Consider the following 22,832-nt stretch of genomic DNA (forward strand, 5'->3'; position numbering starts at 1 on the left):
GGCCTTGCTGACACCTTGAGTTCAGACTTCTGGTGTCCAGAGCTGTAAGAGAGTGAATTTCTGTTGTTGTTGTTGTTGTTGTTTTTTTAAAGATTTTATTTTTATTTATTTGACAGACAGAGATCACCAGTAGGCCAAGAGGCAGGTGGGTGGGGGGCGGGGGGGGCAGGAAGCAGGCTCCCCACTGAGCAGAGAGCCTGATGCAGGGCTCGATCCCAAGACCCTGGGATCATGACCCGAGCTGAAGGCAGAGGCTTTAACCCACTGAGCCACCCAGGCACCCTGAGTTTCTGTTTTTTTAAGGTGCCTCATCGTGGGAGCTGTCCAGGGGCAGCCCCAGAAACCCCAGACTGACCCAAACGAGGGCTGCACGTGACTGGAGGTCGGCCTGAGGCGTTCATTCAGCAAACACCGGCCTGAATCCAGCCTCCACCCGTCGGCTCTCCTCCAGCCTCCGCATGGCGCTTGTTGAGAACTTCCCCGATGTCACTCTGGGAACAGGAGGTTAGCAGTCTGTGCTCCCAGCCTGGAGGCTGAGAGGGACACTCAGGAGCAGCTCGTCAGGAGACCAAGTGACATTCCATCTGCCGTGTGACTGTATTGGAAAGGGCATCCATAGAGCAGACAAGGGATGCAAGGGGCTTTGGGGTCAAAGGCAGAGACTGGCACCGGACAGTAGCCACAGCCGGCGTGTGCCAGGGATTGGAGAAGGGTTCCGTGTGTGGGATGGGGAAGGGGTGTCCCCGGGGACTCAGGGAGTAGAAGCACCCAGAGTCTGGAAAAGTGAGCCAGGACAAGACTGGGGAGGAGGCTGGCCCTAATCCTGTCCCCAGGACGGTGAGCTGTGCAACTCTGTGCTTCAGAAACAGCCCTCCCCAGGGGGGCTCGGCTGTACCTCCTACATCTCTGCCCTGTGCACCAGCCGCCCTGGGTGGGGCAGTGGGAGAAAGTTCGGATGTGAGGGAACAAACCCCGAGCTTAAAGCAGGGACAGAGTAATAGTCTGAGTTTTGCTGGGTCGTGGAGACAGTGGTGTGGTAGAACGGGTGAGGCTGTGGGCATGCGAGAGTCCTGGGTCCGAGTCCTGGGTGAGGAGGCCCACTCTGGCCTGCTTTGGGGCCCACGTTTCTGCATGCAGCTGACACCCACTGCGGAGCACGGATGAAAATGAGCTCATCTAGGATATGTTTGTTTGGGGGCCCCTGGGAGCCCTGATGAATAAAGTTGCTTCTTCTCCTCTTAAACTCTGAAAAAAGGGCTTTGTGCTACTTATAAAACCCAATAATCAGAGGTGGAAAGAGAATTGGTGTCTGGGAAGACCTGCACTTCATGGGAGCAAAGTCACTGTCGGAAACATAGGAGGGAGGGTCCCCGTGAGGAGGGAAGGAGATGTGGGGGCTCCGGGAGTGCCTCAGTGATGCTCACTGGCAGGAAGGACATTTGTCCTTATTGCTCTCTAATTACTTAGAATATTGTGGAAAAGCAGGTAAAGACTTCCTAGCCTTGGATGGCTTTAAAATAGTCTCTGGGCACAGAGTGGCCATGTTCTTTGCCCCTTGACCTCTTCTGCTGAAGTGCCCCTCCCCCACCAGCCCTCCTCTGCCCCTCTGTCTGGTGATGACTCTCAGGCATCCTCCTCCCAGCCACCCTGGCGAAAAACCTTGGTATTTATTCCACACTTATTTGAGTTTACACTGCACACCAGCATTATTCTAGGGGCTCGGCAACACCAGTGAACACAACAGGGGGAAATCCCTGTCCTCATGGAGCTAATCTTCCAACCAGAGAGCAGCCAGACATCAAATGTATGGGTATGAGATGATGAAAAGTACTTACGGGGAAATATTCATGGGAAAGGAGACTGGGAGTGCTGAGGGGGTGTACTCTGTCAAATGAAATGGTCAAGGAAACTCTCCCTGAAAAGGTGACATTTGAGCAAAGATCAAGAGGAGCTGAGGGAGTGCGCATGTGGCAGTCTGGGGTAAAATGTGTCCTAGAGAGTGGGGGTAGTGAGTGCAAAGGCCCTGGGGTAGCTGCATGTGGGACCTTGTTCAAGGAACCTCAGGAAGGCCAGTGTGGCATCGAATATGTGATGGGGCAGTTGTTGATCAGGGAAAAAGGTGATGGCATAGGTTAGGGGGGGCATGCCCTTGCTGGGCCTTTTGGGGACTTTTTCTTTTATACTAAGCAAAGAAGGAAGTTCTTTGAAGGTTTTGAGCAGAGGAGAAGTGGTATGATCTTGCCTTCCCTTTTTTTTTTTTTTAAATCAGGTTCCTGCTGTAGAGAATAGTTTGGAGGGGGCAAGAGTAGAAGAGATGGTTAGGAACCTGTTGGAATAATGTAGGCAGAAGGTGACGGTGGCCTGGGCCAGGCAGAAGCTGTGGAAGAGGGCTGGATTTATGGATCCTCACCCCTTGACTCAACTAAACCATCTTCTACTTCAGCCATTCCTGGGAGAAGGGGAGAGCTTCGTAGGTCCCATGCACCAAGTCCGCTGACCAGATGGAGCTCCTTAAGGACAGTAATGCACCCCCTTTCCCAGAGCGTGACATAAACTGTCTCCATTCTTCATGTTTATTATGTAGGTAATAAACCTATCATTTCCTGGTGCCTAAGATAGGGTTTGGAGCTATCTCTGGTGCCCCCAGTATACCCCTGTGCTTACCCTTATCCAAACATCTGTCACACTGATCTATCCTTGTCCTTTCCTTCTGCTGGTCTCTGAGCCCCAGGAGGCCGGTGTGTTTTGTCCCCTCCTGTGACTGCAGCCAGTAAAAGGCTGAGTTAGGACTCATCCTAAGTCCAGGATCCAAACCCTTACCAACCGTCTACACCACAGAAGCTCTGTTTCTGACGAGGTGATTACCCTCCACAGCCTTCTGTTTCTGCTCCAACATGGTTCCTCTCTGCAAATGCTCAGTATTGTGACTGCCTTCAAACCAAGAGCTTGAAATATCATCACTGGACTCAATTTACCTCGACCAACTCCTAGCTTCTTCCAGGATGGGAACACCCCACACAGATACACGTTAGGTCCACTACACTCTTTCCAGAAAGCACGCACATATGTCACTAATTCACATGGCCCTGCTTATGCACACTCTTGTGTTTGCTGTTGCCTAGAAGAGCTGTGTGGATGGCGAGGTGGAGAGGCTTCTGTCAGAGTCGGTGTGCCCACGGGCGCTTGGCCAGGGGTGGTCTCAGGGCGTGTCTACACAGGGGAGGTGTGTGGGTTCCTGGAGCTGGAGCCTGGGGAGCCTGGTGTCCAATGAGCCGGCACCCTCCTGGGCTGGGGGACAGGACTGGGACAGCGTATCCGGAAATTTGTGTTGGCTGGATTCTGTGTATCTACACCAGAGAGTGGACCCCCGCAGTCCGATGGGAAAGTGTCGTGCGCTGCTCCCCATTTCCCAGCTCAGCTCTGTGTTATTTTTTGTTCTTTTGTTTTTTAACAAAAACAAAGGCCTTTTACCCTTTAATGGTTAATTTTTAAATTATATTTCACATGATATAATTCATATACCATGTAATTCATCCATTCCAAGTGCAGAAGGCAGTGGTTTTTAATAGAGTCCCCGAGTTGTGCACCCCTCAGTCTCTAGAACGTTTTCAGTACCCTAGCCGTACTCCCCATGGGCTTGACCCTTGACCCTTCACCCGCAGCATGGGCAGCCACTAACTACGCACATTTCTATACCCCCACCCCTCCTGGATCTAAATGTCATACAAACTCATAAAAATAACAAAACCCAGAAAGAACAGGAAAAAGTAGAGTGGAAGATGGTGATCTCCAGCCGCTGAGAGATGACCGCTCTGCAGATAGACTCTCAGCTACCTGGTTTCTGCAGACGGTGGCAACATCTTACATAACGAGTACTTCAATAATCTGATTTATTTTTCACTTAATATATTGGGAGTCTCCATGCAACTAAATTTCTACGTGATCATTTTTGATGGCTAGAGACATGCCATAGTTTACTAAATCGATTCTTTACTGGTAGGCATTTAAGTTGTTTCAGATGCTTGCATTTATGTACTTGTCCGTGTATTTACTTATGACAAACTCCAGAGGTGGAATTGCTGTTTTGAAGTGTCATATGTATGGCCAAACGATGTTTCAGAAAACTTGACCAATGTATATTTCCCAGAGCCGTTCCTTGAGAGTGTGTGTTTCTTGAAGCCCAACTCAGCCATTAATATTATCAGTTGTATTAATCTTTGCACAGCTAGTAGGCTAAATGTGAATGTTGTTTTTATTAGCAATTTTTTTTAAAGCTATGTTTGTTTTAAAGCAAGAGAGCAAGAGCAAGAGCAGGGGGAGGGGCAGAAGGAGAGGAAAAGGGAAAGGAGAGGGAAATCTCCAGTAGATTTCCCACCGAATGCAGAATGCAGTGTGGGGCTCCGTCTCACAACCCTGAGATCATGACCTGAGCCGAAATCAGGAGTCAGCCACTTCACCGACTGAACCACGCAGGAGCCCCTTTCTTTTTTGCATTTTTATTTTTATTTTTTTTTTTTAAGATTTTATTTATTTATTTATTTATTATTTTTTTTTTTAAAGATTTTATTTATTTATTTGACAGAGAGATCACAAGTAGGCAGAGAGGCAGTCAGAGAGAGAGAGGAGGAAGCAGGCTCCCCGCTGAGCAGAGAGCCCGATGTGGGACTCGATCCCAGGACCCTGAGATCATGACCTGAGCCGAAGGCAGCGGCTTAACCCACTGAGCCACCCAGGCGCCCCAGATTTTATTTATTTATTTGACAGACAGAGATTACAAGTAGGCAGAGAGGCAGGCAGAGAGAGAGAGAGAGAGAGAGAGAGAGAGAAGCAGGCTTCCTGCGGAGCAGAGAGCCCGATGCGGGGCTCGATCCCAGGACCCTGAGATCATGACCCGAGCTGAAGGCAGCAGCCCAAACCACTGAGCCACCCAGGTGCCCCTTTTTTGCATTTTAAAATTTAATACTGAAGTAGAAGATACTTTCATCTCCTAGCCCTTGGCTTTCCTAATTTAGGAGATGACTGTATATATCTTTTGCTCATACTGTATTTGGTATACATTTTTTTGTTGTTTATTTGTAGCAGTTCTTTATATTTTAAAGTTGCCAAGCACCACTTCATTCCAATTTTAGTATATGTGTTGCCAAAGCGAGCACCCCAACTACCACCTCAGTACCTTATGCTGGTATATATTTGTCCCAGAGATTATCGGACTCACCTGGTGATAACTGGTGCTTGTTTGTTGGTATAAATGAGTACTAAAGAGAAAAACAGTTTGAGAGCCAAAAACGTGGGTTGTATTCTAGTGTTTGCTTAAACAGGGTTTATATCTTTGGGAATGTCACTTTCCCTCTCTGGGAAACCTCAGGGGTTTTCTGTTGTTGTTGTTTTGTCTATATAATGAGAGGGTTGGCTAATGGGATCAAAAGTAAAGAAAAAGGAATTCTATGATCGTGTAATAATTGTAGCACTCTTGGTCTTCCTATTTATTTAGTATCATTGGGTTTTAGTATGATGCAAAGTTTCTTTAATCGGAATGTCATAAATCAAATAGATAGTGGCCTCAGTATGGGCTGTAAGAACTGTTGCAAACTAACCTAGGCCAGTTGGTGATTTAGTTTTATTTAATATTGCACTTTTACATAGACTTGATGTTGCCCTCAACTGTGACCTCAAGCTGCTTGCTCAACCTTGAGGGCCTCGATTGCCTCAGCAGAAAGTGTGGAAGGTGAAGCTGATGGGTATTGAGGTCATTTCCAGCTCTGTCTTTATTATGCCTATCAAGAATAATGGAAAGAATCAGCTGCCGAGAAACCATGCCTTGGCCTACCTGCTGACCTGCCCAAGGTACCCGAATAAGCAGGTGACAGTGGGATTTGAACCCAGGACGCATGCCTCCTAACCTCTGTTTCTCTCCCTGGCTCAAGCACCTTTGTGGGCAGTAAACCAAGATCTGCTATGATCACTGTTGGGCATGGGGCTTATTTCATTGTGCTGTGAGTCCCCTCAAGGGGGTTGATTTGTGGGAGAGAGTTTTGGGGACACAGGGAAGGAGGAAGGAGGAAGATCACCGGGGATGTGTCTGGATTTCTAAGGTCAAGGGAGTGAGGCTTAGCAGGGAACTCAGGGGAAGGAGCAGAGAAGCCCAGGATAAGTGAGAAGGCGGAGGATACTCTATGGAAGGACAGAGCCCAGACTAGAGAGCAGGAGCCAGAAACACTGCGGGGTCGAATCCCCAGGATCTACCTTTGTATCGAGAAGTTAGCAAGCCAGGTCTCATCTGGAAAGTGCTAGAGCAGGTCATATTAATTTCTCTACAAAGTCATACAGTTATCTGCCCATGAGGTCCGACAAAGTTGCCCTCTCTCCTGCCTCCCCCTCCTCATCCCTTTCCTCTGCTCTCACCTCTCCCTCCTCCCCTTCTCCATCCCCCTCCCCCCTCCCCTCCCTTCCTCCTCATCTCTCCTCCCTCCCCTCTGCCCTGCAAGCTTCCATGGGAAAGTTTCCATCCCCCTCACACTGCCTCCATTTCTGGCCCTCACAGCTTTTCTCAGGTGGATCTTCTGCCTTGAATGCCTGTGACATTCATCTGTTCGATGAGCCCCTTCTCCTGAACCTGAGTGTCCCCCCCACCCCACCCCAGGAGGCCATTCCTGACCCACCCTATTCCCAGTAGAATTGAGCATCTCCTTGCCTGTGTCCTCACTCTACCTGGGCAGGGTTTTCTGAGGCATCTCAAACATTTTTAATGACTGGCTTTGTTTATACGTCTGTCTCCTTTATTACTTTGTGACTTCCTGAGGGCAGATATGGTTATATTGTTACTTTCTTTGGAACCTGCAGGATCTAGCACGGGGTCTGATGCACAGAAAGGGTTCAACTGAAGATTTTTTTGGATAAATTAATGAAACCTTGTACAATCCAATCCAACTGACATTTCACCCTTAGGAGACTAGAATGGTTAGTCAGAAAGTGTTAATAGAAGCAGTAACAAATATTTATTTAACCGCTCAAATACAAAAGTTGTTTTGATTTGTTCTTCACTCATGTGAAAGTCCACAATGGGTATTTCTAGTTCAGTGATGGCTTTCCACCATGGGGTGACTCATAGACCTGGGCCCCTCCCACCTTTGTGGCTCTGCTGTCCCCATTGTCATCGCTGCCTTCACTGGCAGAAGTGATAAAGAACACAGAAGAGAAGTGTTTGGGTGTCTTAAGTCACCCAGTCGGTTAAGGGCCTGACTCGGGACTCTTGGTCTCAGCTCAGGTCTTGATCTCAGGGTTGTGAGTTCAAGCCCTGCATTGGGTTCTATGCTGGGCTTGGAACCAACTTAAAAAAACAAAAGAACACAGAACACACAGAAGGCACACATACTTCTTAAAAGTCTTGGCCTGATAAATGGCAAATATTTCTACCCTTGTCCATTGGCTGGAACTGTGACATAGGGCTACACCTAGTTACAAGAAAGCCTGGGAAATATAGTCATGCTGTGTATCCAGGAGGAAGTGGGAGCAGAACTTTGGGGAATGGCTCATTTGAGTCTGGTCTAGCTTCTTACACTAAGCATGATGTTTTTGAAGTTCGTTCCTGTTATCCTACAGATCAGTACTTCTTTCTTTTTTATGGCAGAATAATATTTCACTGTGCGGATAGACCGTATGTTGTTCATCCATCCATGCATTGGTAGACGTATGGTTGTTCCCACCTTCTGGTATTGTGAATAGTGCTGCTGTGAACATTCATGTTTAAGTATTTGTTTGAAAACCTGTTTTTAGGGGTGCCTGGGTGGCTCAGTTGGTTAAGCATCTGCCTTAAGCTCAGGTTGGGATCCTGGGGTCCGGGAATTGAGCAGGGAGCCTGCTTCTCCTTCTTCCTCTGCCTCCCTCCTCATGTTCTTGCTCTCTTTCTCTCACAAATAGACAAATGAAATCTTTAACAACAATAACAACAAAACAACCTGTTTTTAATTCTTTGGGGTATATATCTAGGGAAGGAATTCGTGAGTCATCTGGTAACTCTATATTTAACTTTTTGAGGATCTGCCAAACTTTTCCAAAGGGGCTGAATCATTTTACATCCCTATCAGCAATGCATGAGGGTTCTGATTTCTCTACCTCCTCGCCAAGACTTGTTATTTTATGTTTTGTGTATGTGTGTGTCAGTGTGCTTTGTTTTGTTTTGTTTTTAATGGCTGAGCTAGGGGGTATGAGTGGTATATCGTTATGGTTTCAGTTTGCATTTCCCTAATGACTAATGCTTTTGAGCATCTTTTCCTGTACCCGTGAGCCACATAAAGGGATCTTTAAGAAGGCGAGACGGGTAGGGGATGCCGGGGTGGCTCAGTCAGTTGAGTTCTGGTTCAGGTCATGATCTTGGGGTTCGGGGATCGGACCCTGCATCCGGCTCTGAGCTCAGCAGTGGGGAGTCTGCTTCCCTACTCCCTCTCCCCTGGCTCATGCGCTCCCTCTCTTTCTAATGGATGGATAGATCTTTAAAAAATAAACCTTAAATAAAAGAAGGTGTGAGAGGGTAGAGAGGCTGCAAGGGTAGCCGAGTGCCCAGGGTGGGCATCTCCGGGGCTCTCGTGGCATGCCTGGCTTGACAGATGGGGAGGGAATGGTAACTGGAACCTGGAGACGTGAGGGCTGTGGAGAGGGTCCCTGACCAGAGCTGGGACTTAGATTGAGGGTGGCAACCCGTTCATAGACCAGAGAGGGGATCAGTACTCTCCCTCTCGGGTCTCCAGCTGGGGGCTCCCTGTTGGTTAAAATGATCCTGCAAGCCGTAGGGGTAGGGAGCCCTTGCATGAGTCCCCAGAAGTCAATTAGGGGCATGGAGTGGGAGAGAGTCGAATGTGAGGGGCGCGGAGTGTACTGGAATCCAGAATCCTCTTCTCTTCCAGGAGCCCTGGCTCCCATTTCCTGTAGTTCTGTGGCTCTGTGCTTTGTGTGTGGGTGTCTGCCCGAGGCTGGTGGTGACACTGGCCGCAGCTGTTTTGAGCTTCCCATCTGTATTGTCACATCCAGAGGAAGGGACAAAACACCATTTCCAAGATCTCTTCCAGAAGATCAAGAAAGAGCTTTCCCAGAAACCCCCTGCTTCGAGTCTCCTTGACCCCAACTGGGTCACAGGCCCCTCCAAACTAATAACTAGCAAATTTCTGGGATGATTTTGAACTGCTTGGGCCCACGTGGGTAGGAACATGAGCCTATGGGGAGAAGGGGAATCCCAGATGAGTTCAGGAAGGTAGAAAGGTGCTTGCTAGAAACCCACAGAGCCCTTCCTGGGGAATTCCTTGACACATCTCTAACTAAAGCCCTTGCTTTGTGTGCTCTGCCTCGTACGAGGCCAGAGGAGAGACCAGAAGTCCAGGCCAAGGCCTCCTGGAGACATTTCTGCCCTCCCTGCCATAGGGGCTGATGTTCAGGCTGTGAGCCGTCTCAGGCCCCCATGGGAGGGTGTCCCAGCCCCTGTCCTCCCTCCTGTGGCCCACCCCCCTAATAACCATTACAGGGAGTAAGGCCTGAGTTCAACGAGAAGTTTAGGGATTGGGGTCTTTTTGCAGATTTTTGCCGCAAAAGACGGAATTTTTAAAATCCACCCAATGTGTGATTCCACTTATGTGAAATATCCAGAACAGGCAAATCTGTTGAGACAGAAAGTTACTCTCTTCTGCTGGGAGTGAGCCGAGGGTGGAGCCGAGGGTTTCTTTGTTTGGGCGATGAAAATGCTCTAAAACTGATTGTGGTGATGGTTGTACCACTCTGTGAATTGTAGTAAAGCCATTGAATTGTATACTTTAAATGGGTGAAATATATGGTGGATGAATTACATCTTGATAAAGCTGTTACAGGGGGAAAAAAGAGCTCAGTCTTTTGTTCTGTTTTATTTAAAGTTGAAGTCAATTGCTACTTCATTCCCTAATGATAAAAGTCATCTGTGGTCTACACCAGGTTCTCCCTACTGCCCGCCCCCTTCTTCCTTCCTCCTCTCTCTCCCTCCTTCCCTCTCTTTCTCCCTACCCTGCATCTACCTCTTTCTCTCCTGTTCCTTCTTTCTCCCCCATACTTTCCTTTGGATGAGTGACTTTCTTCATTTAGTTCATGTGCATCCTGTGGATCTGACCCAGCCCCTGAACCCTCTGGGGACATGAGCAATACCCAGTCCGTGGAATGTTCCAGCCACTGGCCACGGAAGTCAGTTCAAGGATGCTCACCATCAGAAGCAACCCTGGAGATGGTCTTTAGAACTGGGAGGGGGCCCTTCCCCCAGGGGAGTGCTGAGCTGTGGCAGCCTGAAGGCCAGTGACCCCTGAGGGCAAGCCTGCCTGGGATGCCACCCCCAACTCCCTCTAGGAATGCAGAGCCCCCAGATGCCGAGAATCCCTCCCTAGCCACATCCTTGGAGCCCCTGACTCGAGCCACACCCACGTTACTTCTGACCCTGAACTTCTCTGTTTGTCAGCCCATAAATTCCCCCTACTTTTCTCCTCAAGCCAGTGTTTGTTGGGTTTTCTGTCTTGTGACTAGGTCTCGCTGTGACTTCTGCTAATGCGGGCCCTCCAGGCTCATAGGATTTACATGCCTCCTTTCCACAACAGTCCCAGGGGAGGGAGGCAGGACTGGTCTTTCCGCTCATATCTCTTCCATCAGAATGAGCCAAGAAAACAGCTTCCACAGAGGAAACAGGCTGACGCTAGAATGTCCCGACCTAGCACACGAAGTCCTTTGTGAGAGCCTCAGGATGGGCATGGGGACCGCCTGGCCGCCTTTCCCTGTGCCCACAGGGAGTGGCCCATGTGGCAACCTCTGCAGCCCGCCTGGGTGTGAGTGTGCGCAGCCAGACTCAGACACGTTCTGGCTGGTGAGGCCTTTGTTCTGAGGTGGGGGGGGGGGCGGCTCTGTTTTCCTTTCCATTTGGGGATATATATATATATTGTAAACCCACCCTTTGAGTCATACTATTTAAGACCATACCGTGTTTGTAACAAAGAGGAAGGGGACCTGTGTCAACATAGGTCGCCATGACACCAGAGTGACAAGTCTCCGCTCTCTCTGCTTTGTCTCCCTGGCTCCCAGGAAGCAGGGCGAGCAGCTACGACTCTCTAGTTATCACTGTGGCACCGGAGGCTCTGAGGAGCCATGGCCTGGATGATTCTGTCTCCAAGGCGGGGAGCTGAGGCCAGACCTCCTGCCTCAGAGTTCCCTGTGGTTCTTTGTCACTTGGAGAGAATCAGGTTGGGGCAGGTGGGAAGCCTTGATTTCTGAGAGAAGTTGGGTCCACACCAGGCCCCAGAAGACGATGCTCAATATAACCTATATTGGGACTGAGGAGGCTTGAGAGAACCCGGGGCCCTGTTTAGCTGCTATTAATGGGTTGGCCACAAGGCTTGGATGAGAAATGAATGGGTGCCTGGAAAGTCTTGGTGTAGGGCTCTTTGTTTAGGCAATTATTAATGAGTTCATTCAACAAACATTTTCTGAGCCAGACACTGTGCTAGCCGCAGGGTCTTCTGGTTTCCCCAGCATCTTCTCTGGAAGGATAGGGACGGGGCGTGGGGTTGCTTTGTGTACAGCCCTGTTGTGCCTGCCTGGGCCTTCCGGTCTACTGGGCATCTCGAGTTTGGTGTCCCCAGCAACACTGAGGGACGAGGGGAGAGGCTGTAGCCTATAGCCAGTCCACTGTGTCCAGCCTCAGTGTCTCCCCCGGCACCTGGGAGACACACAGCTGTGGAATAGAGGAGACTTAAATCCTCATTGGAAGGAAAAAGCCTTGACTCTGGGGAAACTTAATTTTGAAAAGAAGTTTTGTAGACCCTGGCAGATCCTTTACAGGCAGTAAAATTCCCAAGAATCAAGATGGTATTCCAGAAAGAAGTTTGAGTTTGCGATTGCCAACAGTGGCATCGCCTGGTCACGAGGCTTTGTCAGGGTGGGGCTGACAGGTGGTTTCTTCTAGGGCTTCCTGTTGACTGGAGGTGGCGGATGGGAAAGCTGAGTTTAGGTCACATGACTCTTTCCCTAGAGTGGAAAAGGAACCCCCTCATTGCCCATTTTGACAACCCATACGGAAGTCTTTCTTATGTTGCCTTGTTTTTATCTGACTCTGAACATATAGTCAATCAACAGGTGTTTACTGAGCACCTGTGAAGCATGTCACATCATCATGTCAGGTGCCTCTATTGCTGTGTCCAGGCTCACCCACAAACTGCCTCTGCCTTTGGGAAGGAGATGAACCTCATGAGTCAGGCCGCCTCTAGAGGCACAGCTGCGCTTCCTTTTCTCTGTCGAATTGTCCTCTCCCTCTTTCAAAGACATCTTCTTTCAGGAAGCCTTCCTTGATTGAACCTGCCTTCTGTAACCATTCAGCAAATCTTGCTGCATGCCTGCTGTCCTTCAGCCCCTTAGCCAGGAGGGCCCGACAAGTCAAGATCAAAGATTCAGAGGAAAGGAAGTCGTGGTCCCTGTCCTGGAGGAATTTTTGATAACTGGTGTGGTGATGAGAACAAAGTTAGCCTTTGTACCTGGAGGTGTTTAGTATGTTCCTGCAGGTCTGTTAATGTGGCATTTTGCTCTTATTTCCTATTCTTCAGTAAACTTACGGAGCTTATAAGTCAGCAGAGGGAAAGTGTCCATTAGAAAGCATTTACTGTGTTATTATGGTATGTCCGTTATTCACCCAGATATATTATTCGTTTATTCTTCAACTACATAGCCAGTCCCAAAAATCGGAACCCTTGTGCACTCTTGGTGGGATTGTGAAAGGGTACAACCTCTGGAAAACAGTATGCTAGTTTTTCAGAAATTAAAAATGGAACGGCAGTATGATCTACCAGTTCTGGTTCTAGGTGTATATCTGAACAAATTAAAGGCAGGATCTCAAAGAGATATTTAAGCATCCATATCCTTTATTCATAATAGCCAAGGGGTGGGAGCAACCCAGACTGTTCATCAGCAGATGAGGAGATGAGAAAAATGTGGCATGTACCCAGTGGAATATTCCCAACCTTAAAAAGGAAGGAGGCTCTGACAGGCTACGCTGTGGAAGGAACTTGAGGACATTGTACTGAGATAAGCCAGTCACAAAAGGACCAATACAGCGTGATTCCACTTATATGATGAGGTATCCGGAGGGATCAAACCCCTAGAGACAGACAGTGGAATGGGGTGGCCAGGGGCTGGGGGAAGGGGATGTGGGGTCTGTTGTCCAATGCGTATAGACTGTAGTCTAACGGACAATTGGTTTTGCAAGTTGGAAAAGTTCTGGAGATCTGTTGTACAACAGTGGTCGAGGGGATATACTTAACACTACAGAACTATACAGTTAAAAATGGTTAAGATGTAAACTCCATGGCATGTGGTATTTTGTAAACCACAATTAAATACTTTAAGAATATATATATATTCAGTCTTTTAGAGCAGGCATATTGTCAGTACTGAGAATTTGTCTAGATCCCCAGGATGCAAGCCATATTTAGGGGCAGGCGGGCTGAGAACCTAGAGCAAGAGGCTGGGGTCGTAGTAACTCAGGCCCCCTGGGCAGGGCCTGGCTCAGCACGCTGGCACAGAGTGCCTGGGAGCACGGCTTAGCAGGCACCTGCTGTGACAGGTGTTAGCGCTCTGCCTTCCACGTGGCAGAGGGGTCAGCAAACAGGTGTCCCGCTGAAGTTGTATCTTAGGCTGTGGCATCAAACTTGCTGCTCCTTGCACTTAAAAATCCCTCTTCCTGTTTTTTCTGTCTGTTGTCCCCCCACTCATCCCTCGAAACCTGATGCTGCCACCACCTCCCCTGGTGAAGCCGTGCTGTGTCTGATCAGCTGCATTGTTTCTGGGCTTTGCGTCCATGTCCGTTTTCACAGGTGCTAGCGACTGTTAGTTCACCTTTCTGCCTTCCATGGGAGGAAGGTGCCCAGCTTGGATAGGCATCTGCTGACAACTGTTGAACTGTTGTAGGAATGAATGAATGAATGAATGAGTGGCAAAATGGAAGATAGAGATAAATATTTATTTCAGTTTTACAGTATCATGGGTATTCGTTAGCTCTTGTTACCTGTGGACCAACAAGGGAAGAATTCTCGTCCCTTTCTTAGTAGAAGTGCGAGTAGGATGGAGTCCGAGCTGGGCAGATGGGAGGCTGTGGGGTGGGACCCCACGCCGGGCCAGGTGCACTTTGATGGATTCTGTGCATGGTCTGAAGGAGACTATTTAGGCTGCTCATTTATCAGCCTTCTGAGGACTGTTCTGGGTGTTAACGAGATGGGATTGGAACCTGTCCTGGGTGGACTTTCTCTCCTTTGATTCTGGGATGCCTTGAGTTGTAACATGTGTTCTTGACATCATCACAGGGTTGGAAGAGAAAATAGAAGCTCTGCCACGTTAAATTTCTTTCTTTCTTTTTTTTTTTTTTTTTTTTAAGATTTTATTTATTTAAGGGCGCCTGAGTGGCTCAGTGGGTTAAGCGTCTGCCTTCGGCTCAGGTCATGATCCGGGTGTTCGGGGATGGAGCCCCACATCGGGCTCCCTGCTCAGCGGGAAGCCTGCTTCTCCCTCTGCCACCACCTGCTCGTGCTCTCCCTCTCGCTGTCTCTGACAAAGATTTTATTTATTTATTTGAAAAGAAAGAGAGCATGAAGGGGGAATGGGCAAAGGGAGAAGCAGACTCCCTGGTGAGCAGGGAGCCGGATGCCAGACTCAATCCTGGGACTCCAGGATCACTTAACCAACCGAGCCACCCAGGAACCCAAGCCGCATTAAATTTCATTATAGTTAAGACACACTGTGTTTCAGAAATAGGAAAATGGGCAAATATGGCTGTCCCAGAAGGGAACGGATAAGGCAATCCCAAACAGTGTTGTTAAACTGGGTTGCTGGGTGGTTGACGCGGATCCGACCTTCTCGGGGGAGTCAGGAGTGCGCTTGCGTGGCAAGGCTGGTCTTGCCAGCTTGTTAGAGGTCTTTTTTTAGTCCCAGCACTGGTGGAGAAATCCATACAGCAGAGACCTCTCCAGAGATTGCTGCTGCTCTGCAGGGCTGGTGGGATTTAAAGGAAAGAAGAGGCTTCTGGAATCAGGCAGATCTAGATTCCACTTACAGGCTGGGAAAACTCTAGCAAGGTGCTCATCCCATATTAGCCTGTTTCCTTCCTTGTAAAACAGAACAATAATAATACCTGTCTCCTGGGGTTGTTGCAAAGATTAAAGTTCTTGCCGGTGTGGTGTCTGATACATGTAGGAAGCACCAATCGATACATTTGAGCTGTGTTATCTTTTCAGTTACTGTGTCATCTGTGGCACTGTAAGATGGGGATCCCAGTGACGGTTTTCCTTCTCAGGACTCAGGGCTGGGGAAGAGTCTAGGGGACCCACACACAACCTGCGTGGTGTCTAGTGAGCACTTAGCAATGGGGTTCCCTACTGGGAGAGGGGTGGTGGACACCTTTCCACGCAGAGTCCTTCCCGTCCTGGTTCCTCTTCCCCTGGGCAGGGCAAGGCTGGGACCCTGAGGTGCTGTTCCTAGAAAGCAACTTCCAGGCCTTGACCGTAGGCAGGGGACAACAGCGTGACGGCCACCTGCAGGAACCATGTCCATGGTGCTGGCCTTGCTGAGAAGCTTCCGGGTCGGGACGCTGGGCTGTGGGCATGTGGCAAGTTGCAGGTTGTCGTGGTCATGGCACTTTGTCCATCACACATCGGCTCTGTGCTGACACTTCTCACTTCCTTGTCTGGGGACCATACCCAGGAGTGTTGGTCCCCTGGCACTACCAGCCTGTCCCTGGATGGCAGAGAACAAGCTCTTGGACAGAAAGTCCTAGTGTTGCTTACGGTAGGATGCCCTTGACCGTTAACAGACTTGCGGTTTCAGGGCTGCACAGGGGGGCACGCGACAGCCGACTGCCACCCCCATTTTCCAGAAGACACAAGCTGGGAGAAGTAAAATTTATTGTCCAAAGTCACACAGCAGTTGAGTAGGAGAGCCAGGGTTGGAATATAAGTCTTTCTGCTCCGGGGGCTGTCCTCTCTTCCCTGCTTGCAAATCCTCTCCCCCTGCCAAGCGCTGGGCTGCCGGCTGCACCCTTCTCTGCAGCGAACAGGGGAGCAGCCACCCAGATGGCTGTGCACCCTGCGTGCTCACTGAGAGTAAACACCAAATTGTTTGAAAGGACCTCAGTCACGCTATTAAAACAGTTGGTGGCACAACAAATCCCAGGCACCCACGCATTCCACATTTGCTGTTCTTCCCAGGGCGCCCTGAAGGAGAAGTGTCATTTGGTGGAGGCACGGGCTGAGCTCTGCCTGCTTTTGCTGGTGCGAGGCGTGGGTGGTGGCCAGGGAATGAGCCTTGCTGGCCTCCCAGCATGTGGCTTCCAAGGTTTCTTCATTGTTCTCTCCATGGCTCCCTTGGGCTGGCTGGCTGGTGTTCACTTACTTTAAGGTGCATGGAATTTTCAGGATGCAGCTTTTTAAAATGTGGAGGATCCTGATTCACTTGTAGTGTGTAGATTTCTCTGGTACGCAGTACTTCTTCCTCTCTCTCCTCCCCTGTGGGCTTATTTCATTAAGGTCTCATTCTCTGGACACGGGCTTAAAGCAGAGACCACAGCTATTTCGCTAGCCGTTGTTATCTCCTTGACATTTAGCATAACAAATATATTTTCAATAAACGAATTGGTGGTTGGATGGATGGATGGATGGATGGACGCATTTCCCCAACAGATGAGTCTCCTTACAGAAGCTCTGACCAATGGGAAAGAGCGCGCGGTCCACACTTAGTAAATGTTTGTTAGGCAGGTCCTATGACATTGTGTTCACACCCAGAGGAGACTGCCTGTGAGCGTTCATTCTGTCTTTTTTCTATCCCTGTCCTATCTGCCTCATTGGACCATGAGCTCAGCCTACCTTGACTTTCCCTACCCTACTGTCCTGTTCAGTGCCCTCAGGGCATAGGAGGTAAGTTACATGGTCACGGTCATCATAAATTTACAATCTAACAAGACCTTTCAGATCGTGGGCCCTTCTCTGTCCTCTTCTTTGGACAGGAGAGACCCAAACCAGCTTTGGTTGTTGTTTTAAGCGGCACGTGAGGCAGCGGATGGGGCCCAGGCTGGGGTCTGGAGGCGTCAGCATTGTTAGGCAGAGCACCTCGAACTTTCTTGGCATGGACTTCCACAGAATCTTATCTGCTTCCTTATTTGTTGTTGTGTAAGATTTTATTTATTTATGTGAGAGAGAGAATGAGTTGGGCTGAAGGGCAGAGAGAGATGGAGAGGCAGACTCCCACTGAGCAAGGAGCCTGAGGTAGGACTCAGTCCCTGAACCCTGGGATCATGACCTGAACTGAATGCAGACGCTTAACCAACTGAGCCACCAAGGCGCCTTCGTCTGCTTTCTTCTGTATACTACTTGAACGAGTAGTCCTCGGCAGAGTCAGTTGGAGCGGCCCAGCCCAAACACCTGCTGGCAGCAGCAGGAAGATGGATGAGCGATAGTCCAGAGTTACGAGGCCCGAGAGGCCACAGGGGCCTGACTTGGGGCCCCTTGGGGCAGCTAAGGAGGCAGGACTTGTTGCTTGCTAGTGTATATGGAAACTGAGAGACTTAACAATTAGTACGGAATCCCCATGACCAGCTCATGGTGGCCCCAGCATTCACCTTTCAGCAAGTGGGGCAGGAGAGGAGGTTTGACTTACCTAGTTGAAACGATCAGGAAATAATAATGGGGTATATTCAGTGTTAATTTATACAGTTTCAGGTAGCATAGTGAGCAAAGCCCTGAGCTTGGAAGTCAAGCTCTTCCAAGTTTGAATCCTACATATGCCACCACCAGGTACCTGTGTGACCATATGCTACCTAAGTGCTGTGAGCCTCAGTTTTCTTATCTGTAAAATCCAGACAATCACAGTTCCTTGCGGGATTAGGGAGAGGATTGAATGGGGTGGCCAATGTGCCTGGGATGGGTCTGGCTCCAAGATAGTGCCCAGTAGGGGTCACTGTTGCTACCGTTAAGTGCCCTGAGAGTCCAGCATGGCAAGATTGCTGGAGGAAGCCTTTTGGAAGAGAGGGAATTTCAAGCGAGACTGGACGAATTGGGCTTCTGATAGATGAGAGGAGGATTGGCAGAAATCCTATGTATTCAGGCTGTTTTCCTAGATTTTCCAAGTACAGTTTCCATAGACAGGAAGGAATCTCATCAGTAAATAGACCAAGTGTTTACTGTGATGTTATGGGGGGGGGAAAAAGACATTGTCCAAGCTGTAGCCAGCTGTGGATGACTCAGGAGTTCATAACATCCTCTATAAAAGCATACACATCCCAATATCCGCACAGTCACTGCTGTTGAATAAAATTCACCACCTATTTGGGGATTGGCAATAAAGAGGGGTTTATGTACCAAGTGAATTATGTCACTTACTCCTGCACGGCATGCAGAAGTTGCTGTCCCGACTGACATCCTGTAAGTCACAGGATAGAATTTCCATAGAGGCAGGAAACACGGGCGGTGGTAGGTGTGACGCTCCATGGTAATGAATTCTGGTTCACTCGAGCAGGTCGCGCTTTCAGTCTCCCATCGCTGGTGGCAACCAGCGGCAATGAGAGGTTGTAAAGAAGAGCACGGGGGTTGATAGCGGCGTTCATGTATTTGTCGAACACCTGTCTGTAGGTGCTGTGCGTTTCCTGCTCGGATCTCTGAGCCTACCCTGGACGGCGCTGCAGGCAAGTGTCTGTTCCCACGGAGGACTTCTTATATGTCTGCCTCAGCCCCCACCCCCCTGGGCTGCGCTGGGCCAGTGAGACATGGGAGTTGGTGCAGAGATGCCCCGGCTTCCCTACTCCAGCATGGCAGTCCTGCGGTGCGTTCCCTACATCTCTCCGAAGGTCCCTCCTGGAACTGAGCTCCAGGTGCCTAAGAGGGAACCTGCATAACCTTGGACAAGTTCCTTAACCTCTGAGTTTCACCTTCTTGTAGGATGACTGAGAGCATTAAAGAGACCATGATATCAGGGCTCCCACTGCTCGTTCCCATTCATTCATCCGATGCTGGGAACCAAGCATTTTACTCAGTGCCTTTTGCTGGTTCTCGTCATGATTGTATGACATAGGACTTCAGTTATCCCAACATTAAGAGGAAACTGTAGCATGAGGAGATATAAATAACTCGTCAAAGAGCATATTCTGTGTTCTAACCCAGATGCATTTGTTTTAAGGACTGCCTTGTATTAGTAAGCGAGGCTGTTAGAGTATAGTGTCTAGCAAAGAAGATGCTGTTATAATTTTTATTAGCAAGTTCCCAATATATAGTAGGCTCACTCCGTTTGTTGAATTATAAAATAATGAATAAATGAATGTTTGCTGCTTGAGATCATGAACTCTCTTTTGCTCTTGGCTCTGAATTCGGGCGGTGAGAGCAGTCTCCGGCACACAGACACACACAAAAATCACTGAATGAAGGATTGAATAAATGAAAGAATATAAAGTGGCATTTTTTAAATTACTGGTAGTTCCCCAGTTCTAAGGAAATTGTGTTAATTGAAAGGCATTATTTGTTTCATCCTTACAAAACCAATCCCGGGAAAGAAATAGCCTTAAAATTCCAACAGTATTTATCTCTAGGTGTTAGGATAATAACAGGTTTTAGTTTTATGCCTTAGTATTTTTCATGATGGACCCAGATTACCTGGGTAAGAAAGAATAACTAGAAAGAGAGAATCTCTGTTGGGGGGAAAAAACGGGCTCAGAGCCTAAGTGGATCCCCAAACAGCCTGGGTGAGATCCTGCCATACATGTAGACGCTAAGCGGGTGTGAGTGGTTTCCGAGTCAGGGCAGCAGGACGTGATTTTGGTATCGCACCTCACACAGCTCCTTCACAAGCCTTCTCTCTGGAGGTTCACACCAGTCCAGTGATGTTAGCTAGGCTAGGGTTAGAGGCCTTGTTTTACAAACAAGGGACCCGAGAGCCACGGAGGCTCACTGACCAGGGGCAGGGCCAGACTGGACCTTGGCCACACTGGGCTTGAAGCCTGGTGACCACTTGACTCTTTCCCCAAAGCCTCTCCTGAAGACCCACTGAAGAAGTGGGACAAGGAGGGAGGTGGGTTGGTGGACCAGGAGCTCATGAGGTAGCTGCTTTGAGCATCTACTAGACACTTTCTGTGGAAGAGAAGCCTGGCTTGGACTTTTTCAGTCAGACAACCTGGGTTGGAGTCCCAGTTCCGCCACACACTGTCTTGGACACATTATTTCATATCTCCAAGCCTCAGTTTTCTCATCTGCAAAGCCGACCCAGTGTTACCTACCTTACAGGATCAGTGTGCGGGTCAGGTTGGCACCAAGGAGGTCTTCTGTAAGGACGTATTCTTTGCAGTTATCTGTGCTATCCACATGCATGGCTTTGTTTTTTTCCAAACTGTATTGATCCTCATTGGTATCCATAAATTAGTAATTCCATGTGTATTAGTCAGATTTTACAAAACTAAAAAAAAAAAAATCAGAATTGCAGTATCTTGTGCGACAACAGACGTTTTTCTTCATGCTAATGCGTCTGTGGGTCTGTGGCTTGGGTGATCTAGGTTGGGTTCAGCCTGCTCAGGGTAGACTCCTGGTTGGGTCCAGATCTGCTCCCCGTGTCAGCCGTCTGCAGTCCGGACTGAGAGGTAGCAGCTGGCAGGTACCAGGGAGACATATTCCTTTCAGGGCACATCACAGGAGTGAGACTTGGGACCCTACCTGTCATTTCCATCTACAGTCCACAGCTTAAATAAGTCCATGGTCGAGTCCAGAATCTGGTGGGGAAGAGGAACACAGTGCTCTCGTGGGCAGGACTATAAAGGCACATGGCGAAGGGCACCGACGTGTAATTCAAAGTCAGGGGGAATGAAGTAGGAGCAGTGGCCCCATCTGTACCTTGTGTCAGCTTCCACACTTGGGTGAGCAAGGGAAGCAGAGGGACAGTGCATGGAGGAATGTCCTGGGCGGAGCCCTGGTTATTTGTGCAAATAGCAGGGCCCAAGTCGTGTACCCAGTAAGATGGGATCAGAAGGTGAGCATTACAGGAAGGCGGGAAGGCGTACATTCATTCTTATTCAGGCACCACTGTTTTGACGACTACAGCTTTGTGGGAGGTTTTGAAATCAGGAACTAGGACTCCTCCAACACTGCCCTTCTTTTTAAAGATCATCTCAGCTTTCCGGAGTCCATCCATGAATTTTAGGATGAGATTGTCAATTCTCCTTCTAATTTGAATGTGTAATTCAAAGGTTCAGGAAAATTAGTATGGGCCTTTTAGTTTGAAGGAAGCGGTTTGATCATTTATTCAACAACTATCTGTTAATATCGTGATGGGCACTATGTAGTTGGTGCTGGGGATACACCAGTGAGGAAGTCCTAACACAGTCTTGTGCTCACCTTGCTTACAATCGAATCATATCAATGATCAATAGATCAGTGAATCAACATTCACATTTATGAATGCATAGTTATGAGTGAAAACTAAAATACATGCCATGATCCAATCTGGAGGAGCAAGAAGAGTTTCCCTGAAGAAGTAAGACTTGAGAAAGTACAGGAGTTAGCCAGGCAAAGATGGTATGTGAGGAAGCCTTACAGGCAGAGGCAACAGTATAGGCACAGGACCTAGGAGAGAAGGACCGTGGCAAGTTCCTGAATCTGAAAGAAGGCCATATGCCTGTAGCAGTGAGCCTGAGTGGGCAAGATGAGGCCAGAGAGATGGACAAGGGTCAGACCATGTTCTATGACTTGGGTTTTATCCTAAAGCACTGAGAAGCCTTTGAAGATGTTCAGCTGAGGGTGGAGAGGTGGGGTGGGGGGTAGTTGGTGACACAATCAGACTGGTGTTTTAAATTTTTCATTCTGCATATCAGCCAGTTATAAGGCAGAGAGCTTATTTTGGTCTGGATTCTAAAAACAGTTGTTTCAAAAAACACTTTGACATTTATGGGACTATTAGAAATCTGAACATTGAATCTTTGATGATTTCAGGGAATTATACAATCATTTCAGGTGTGGGAATGGTATTGCTATTATATTTTTTGTAAAAGACCTGGTCTTATAGATACATGCTGTTCCATTTATGACCGAAATGGTAGGATTATTTGCTTTGTAACAATAATGTTGGGAGAGGAAAGATTGATTTTAAGTCAGCAGTGATCGGGGCTGGGCAGTGGGTTTGTGGCGTTCAGGATACTCTTCTCTATTTTTGTGTCTACAGAATTCTCCACAATAAAAGATAAAAAGGGAAAGTGATTCTGGCTTCAGTGTGGGGGACCAGATTTCAGAGGGAGAAATGGTGGTGAGAAGAGACCAGGGAGGAAGCCCAGGTGGGAAAGGTAGAGGTGTGGTCCAGGGCTGTGTCGGGGGGGGTGGAGAGAAAGAGAGGTGTTAAGAAGTCTTCAGGGAGTAAATGAGACAGGACTTGGGATGGATTGGTTGTGGGAAAGGAAGATGGTGGGTCAAGAGTGTCCCCTGAGTTCTGGCCCCAGAAGGAGGTGCCACTGCGAGCTAGTGATCACTGGAGAAGGATCCAGTGGATCCCTTGGCTCATCTTGTTTTCACTCCTCACCTCTGTTTCCCCTCCATTCTGCAAATATTGAAGCCATTCCCTTATATAACACCTTTTATCCCAGACTTCCTGTGCTCTGTGCACTCAGCAATTAAGCTTCGGTATGCATGAATTAATTAAAATCCTCTCTCATGTTCAGAGGGGCTGTCCTGAAATATGTGTATTCATACAGCTCTCCCTCCTTCCTGGGCTGGTCCCCTTGGCCAACAGGGGGTGGGGGAGAGCCTCTGCTTTCCCATAGGCACTGAGCTGCATGGGTCTGT

General features: G+C 48.6%; 1 protein-coding gene across 2 annotated transcripts in view; it reads left to right on the top strand.

Annotated features, from left to right (window-relative positions):
* ASAP1 (ArfGAP with SH3 domain, ankyrin repeat and PH domain 1) overlaps positions 1-22,832 on the top strand; it is a 351,004-nt gene that overhangs the window by 13,182 nt on the left and 314,990 nt on the right. The gene's annotated exons all lie outside the window — the stretch shown is intronic.

The sequence above is a fragment of the Mustela nivalis genome (assembly GCF_964662115.1).
Source record: "Mustela nivalis genome assembly, chromosome: 2".
Lineage (NCBI taxonomy): Eukaryota > Metazoa > Chordata > Mammalia > Carnivora > Mustelidae > Mustela > Mustela nivalis.